This window comes from Galendromus occidentalis, unplaced genomic scaffold, assembly GCF_000255335.2.
Source record: "Galendromus occidentalis unplaced genomic scaffold, Mocc_1.1 scf7180000075574, whole genome shotgun sequence".
NCBI classification, from domain to species: Eukaryota; Metazoa; Arthropoda; class Arachnida; order Mesostigmata; family Phytoseiidae; genus Galendromus; species Galendromus occidentalis.
This window is the reverse complement of record NW_003803564.1, coordinates 245,524-251,812: the sequence shown is the minus strand read 5'-3', so window position 1 is coordinate 251,812 and position 6,289 is coordinate 245,524.

The following is a 6,289-nucleotide window of genomic DNA, read 5'->3' as shown; positions in this document are numbered from 1 at the left end:
GTGAATGAGTTGTAAACGATATGCGCTGAGAGATCCCGAACGCAATGTTAGAGTTTCTTTGTCCGAATCTGGCTCATTGAATAATTTGGGCATATCCAGGAGAAGCTCCTCAGGATGACGGGTCGTATTGGGCACGATCTCCATCCGAATCGAGCCTGTCGGAGAGGAGGTTCGACTGCCCGAGAAGAGACAAGACCAATATTTCTAGCTGGTGTTGTGGTCCCGTGGAACTCCGAAGATGCCCAGTGGTGGCAGAAGTGGTGACGATCCCCATTGACTCGCTGAATCGCCTTTTGACCTTTGCGGTCGAGACCAGACTTGTGAGCATCGGAGACGCTTATCACAGTCAGTCGACCGTAATTCGCGTCAGAAATCATCCATCTCTCCGCAGGACCGTCTGCGGGTTTTATCATCGGACGATCCGCTCGTAATCGAGTAGCACGTGCTCTGTATTGCATCGCACTCGATCCGCTCGGGGTATCCGGAGACGATCTCGCGGACTCCAGGAGTCGCCTAGATCGGGAAAGTCAAACACACCGCGACACTGACGTGAGTGGGGAATCATCTTCTCGTAGACTCCGAAGATATTGTCAGAGTTCGAGATTTACACCCTGCACACAGCCTTGATACGAAGATTTTTATACCGAGATCTGGAATGCGATTCGCTTTGTATCTAATGCTCGCTCTGTCGCTCTCTGCGTCATTGCTCTTATCGCGCTCACGCACGTTTCTGTGCAAAAAATCGATCGCGCCACGGGAAGGTTGTCTAAGCGTCTAGAATCTAGAAAGAGGGCCTGTCCGACGTTCTGGCTGTGTACACGTACCGCTCACAATTAGTATCAGCTGGAGAAGTCACTAAAAAATCTCATTCCGCTGACTCATTCCTGATTCATGAAGGGTACGGATTTCCTAATGCCTACAGCTTGTCGACTCTTCCCCTGAATCCCGCTACACAATGGAACAATTCAGAGTCAGGAGTGAATTCCTCGATTCTCCGGAGCTCACAATGAGAGCTTCAGAGACAGTCCCAGAGCCTCGCGATCGAAGGCCGTATCCACTGCTCCAAATCACACCCTAACGAACAATGGTCAGCGTTGGTGCCCGATTAGTGAATAAATTATGGGAGAGCCTCCATGGGCTCGAGGCATCACAAATCGTTGGCTGATCAATCGAATTTCAGTCACGGCATGCCACTGCAGTTTTCCATGTGAACCGTATGGTTTCTAATTTTCCCTCGCCGATCGCTGACGGCAGATCCGATGGATACCCAATTATGGCTTACGCACTTGTTTGAATTCGAGTGACGCTCACGAAATAGCGCTCGAATGATTTCTCGTCCTCCGACCGACCGAGAGCACACACCGAGAGTTTCTACTCGCTCTTCTTTCTTAAGTGCACCCGTTACAGTATACAGCTCACATTGATAAGTATGTGTCGTCTATCAGAGCATCCGTCGCTGTATAATCAATAAAAACCTTGTCAGACAATAACAGATCGAGGATTAAACCATCTCGGATCTGCTCGAGCAAAACCGAATGCACTCCGTGTAAGTCTCCTCGGCATTCCTTTGCATCGCGGTGAAACACCGGCTCACTGGACCTTTATCGTTCGGAAACGGAATCCTGGTCTGCTTGGGACATCGCCGCTCTGGGGCGCATGACGATAGAAGAGATCTTCAGGCGAAAAATAGATACGATTCCGCTCACCGAAACACCACTCAAGTCAGAAGGAGCGATGAAGATGGATTTACCCGGCTCGATAGCTGACTTCGAAATTCCTTAGATAGATAACCAAACAACTCTCCTCACCGGGGAGACACGGAAGGGATGATGTCGTTCGCTCGGCTCGTCTGACAGTCTCACTACTATGTAAGCGTATTTATGCCGAAGTTCAAGACAACGCCGAGTTCGAGACTAAGCCCCCGGGGACTGGGATCCACGGTTGTAGATTCTCGGGGAGAGCAAAAATATTCCGTAGACCGAGCCAGGATTGGAAGAAGGGAGGAGCCGTGTTTCGCAAAGATTGTCTCGCGGGAAGGAAGGCCATAAACTTTCACTTTCAGAACAAGAGCACTCATTATCGACGCGGCGGTCACTTGCGAAGGAATGATTGATGTTTCAAAGCTGCTCATTACGTCTCGGCTTCGAGAAGTGTCCGTGTCAAATGCCGTTCTGGCGCGAATTTTCTTCCTTTTCTCGCGCGTACTCCTTCTAATAGGAACTCCCGACGAGAAGTCCGAACACGCCCGTTCACTTGCAGTAGTTTTCCGGCGGATGCTATGGCCTCAGCAGTCCGAACTCTCCCCTCGCGAATCTTCTGGGGATTCTCCGAGATTCGTTTCAAGCTCGATTTGTGGCGCGTGAGCGTACGGAAACTCGGAACGAGCTCCGACGTATGAGGCTTTCTGAACACATAAGATATTCGAAGCAGAATATTATATGAAGGACTTACCATTTTCAGGTATCCATACACTTTAAACTTTCTAGCAGATTTCGAGGAGATCCTCGAGCTCACAGAATCGATAGTCACGACAGCACCCATGGAGCCGAGCGCGTGAGATTCGAGGTCTTTGCTTCGCACATTTTCCGGGCGGGTTATGCTCCGCGACTTGATTCACGGCTGAGTCTCGGCGACTCGTGATGTTTCACGGCACTCTCCTCCCTATCTTGTTCTGATAGCTAATAAGAAAACACTGCGGCGATTAGGTCGGTCGGTCGTGCGGTAGGAACAAAAACCCCAAACGGGAAACCAACGCAGATGTCCAGCAGGTGGTAGAAGTCTCAGGTTTTTTTCTCCCTTCGGCGGGAGGCGACGAGACTGTCCGGTCCCGATCGTGTCTCTTTTACGCTCACCACCTTGTACCGTACATCGGTGTTCGGCTCATCCTCTCCCGTTCGCTCATCGTTTCCAGTTCGCCCGAACAGAAAGCGATCCGATGGCAAAGCTAAGCCTCACTTTGGAAACGTTGAGGTTGTCTTTATCCTTCAGAAAAATCCGACACGGGCCCGAGGGCAACGGAAGCAGAAGAATGAAAACATCCGAAAAGTCTGGAAACACATTTCGCTGTCATCGGTGGCGAGTGATCACTGAACGCTATGGAAGCGGTAGAACTCTCTCTAAACGGGCGAGGAGAACGCGCGCTGTCCCACCCGAGCGCTTCGAGCTGCCGCACGCCGTCGACGCCACCACCGGCAGAATACGGCGGCCGCGGGAGTATCGCCACCAGCGCCGGATGAATTCGTGGTCCGCCGTCGGTCCGCGGACGGTGTCCATGCTACGGCGAACGCCCCTTCACTTTCCGATTGGTATCTCTGCTCAAACACAACGTCGCTGACGAGTTCCTCAGAGGCGCTCTTCTCGCTCAAGTTTCACCGTTTCTTTTAGCATTATCTATTCTAGAAGATCGTTCCCCTCGAAACGCTTCACAGGTATAACGGCTGGCTGTGGGAAGAATAAACAAGGAGGAGGATTCACGGCTCTCCCGATGGGTGCCTGGTGGAGGAAGGGTGGACCCTAGCGGCAGAAATCGGATCGATAGAGTGCAATTCCATTATAAGCCAAGGCTAAGGATGATCGATTCCCCCCAATGTGCTTCGGATCACATGACTTTCACGAGCTCGTATGATTCTCTACTCAGCTTCGAACGCGTGAGCGCTCGACTGTAAAATTCTGGGTGGCTGGATCAACAGCATTTGGGGAGGCACCCCCGGAGGGAATTGACTGGCTGATTTCCTGGGTCCCTCCTTCGTGGACAGCGATTCAGATTTGTTGCGCGGGATCATGCAGCGATTCTGGATTTGTAACAATCCGGGACTCCCTAGAGGTCGCAGGACCCTCTTTCGAGAATTTCCATGCTAGAGAGGATGATTCCTGTACGGGAATCATGGCGCAGTGATGGAAAGATCTGTCACAAGAAGAATGCCTCGACAGAAATGCTCTGTCCGCTTACGCCTCCCTGAGCTCGGACGAGTGGAGACAATCTATTCCTCGAAGTTCAAAATTCTTGCAACTTGAAGGGAGGAAGATTCATCGATTGTGACTCGAGTTCGGCATCGTGACCGGATGATGTAAACTACCGTCATGCAATCAAGTCGCCAAAAACCTCGCGCTTCCTTCCATGAAACTCATTGCGGCGAAGACTACGTTCTACTTGGCAAGCTAGAGAACAGGCACACTCACTTGGACGCCTGGTCTGCGGACTAATGATAATCTCAACCATTGGTTCCCGACGTGGCCTACATGGGCTCCCGGGGGTCTATGGCGATTCTCGGTTCTCCACGGGAACCTCCCGGGGAAAAGAGGGGGTCCAGAGGGATCGTGGATCTAGTGCTCAGAACACAAAGGGGGGTCGGGGGCTTGAAATATTTGGGAAACCACCGATATGAATGATGAAATACCCCGCGCACAAAGGATGTTGCGTCCTTTCGTTGGGAGTGGCGGACCAATGCATCGGGGGAACGAGATTGGAACCTCCCCGTCGATTATGTTATCGACTGGGGTAGAAGCGCAGCGATGGATGAACCCATTCGTCGAGAGATATCGTGACTCACCGTGAAGACGCAAATTGACGCGAAAAATACATGAATGAAATACATGATTTACGAGCACTTTCAGACTTTTTCTGGGCTTCGCACGAATCTCTACGAAGAAACTCCCAAGGGACTTTGGGATCGGCTGTGAATTCGCAGATATTGCCTCCCGGGCAACGCCCAGCAGCGTTCAGCACGGGAATCTGCCGAGTCGGGCGCGAGTTCCGGGCCCGCGAAAGCGGAGAAGATTTCGCTGCATGACGGACGAACTTTTTTGTTCGCCCCTCCGAGCCATTTAGAGACGTTCCGCGTCAAAAACGAGAATTTCCTCGGATATCTCGGGAGACATGGTATTAATAACATACCTTCGGTGACTAATTCTGTACGTGGTTCAGCCTCGGAGAGGCGATCAGCGGCGAGTCCCAGTCGGTCACTCGGCGGGAAGTACTTGAGTTCTCGTGATGCGCATCATTCCACGGACGGAAGTGACTGAGTGAATGATCTCAGCGACTCCGAATAGTCAAAATCGAGATGCACAGTAGGCAATCACGTTCGCGGTGAGAACACCGCGCTCGGATCTCGGACTCATGTTGAGCCAAGCAAGCTTCAGAACATTAACAGAGCAATTTTCATTTCATATCCCCCTGGCGACACCTATGCATCCGATGAAACCCATCACTTAAAGACGACAAGCTAAACATCTATAGCCCGTTATTTTGCATAAAGACATAAGCTGAAGAGGATGGACTCAGCCGCCGCGGGCGCGATACCAAATGAAGACGTCGATTATAATCTCCTTCTCACGGCTCACTCCGGGGCCCTGAGCAGATTGTATTGATTCACTTAGGACCTACGTCAGAGGACCTCGGCCTGGAGCGAAGATGGCGGATCCTTCAACCTTGCCCCTTGTCTCGGACCAGACAGCCGCGGGGAGACGGCCGAGCAAGGGAACTCCGGAACCGTAGGTAAATCACGAGAAACTCCGTGTCCTAGAAGCTTCGACTAGATGATCCGGATTTTGATGACGGATTGACCTTCATTCGAGCGGCGGAAGACTCCCGGTTGCTAACAGCATTCAGTCAACAAGTGGAGCATATCGATGCGTAAAAGGTTTCTCGAGTGAACGTGGAGTGTTTTCAAGCGCTCTAACGAAACACTCAGTCGTTGGGAATATGGGCATCGGTTTCTTTTGAAGCGCAGATCTATCGAAATCAGCAATATTCGCTGAATGGCTTCCAATAACACTCTGGGATTCACCTCGTTCACAGCCCTACAAACAATCTGCTGAATCCTCTCGATGCACTGGAATAACCAAACTCAGTGCTCCCGGAGGATGTGTAGCCGTCAGCCGGAAAACTAATTCAGCCTGCTTGCGAAACGTCGACCCGTCCTCGCCATCGGATCATATTTTCCCAAGGTCCATTCCGATCGCGTATGATCGAATCCTCCACGATCGTGGTGAGTGATGATTGTAAACATCTATCCATCCATCCAGCTTACTCCATGGATCCGAACCGCGTAGAACTGCGACTTCGAAGGAGAGCGTTCAGAGCCATCAGAGCGATGACTTTCGCGAAAATTCACGCTAGATGAATAGGTGGCCAGGAGGGGCTAGTTTTGCCATCGGCATCTTCTTACCCGTCCGGAGCATTGCGTCGCCAGTCTTGGAAAATTTTCAAAGCTGTGATGGGAAAACAATTTCCCGTGCGCACGGCGTTGCTCTCCCGAAGACTGACCTCCTAACGATTATCTCTATCTGG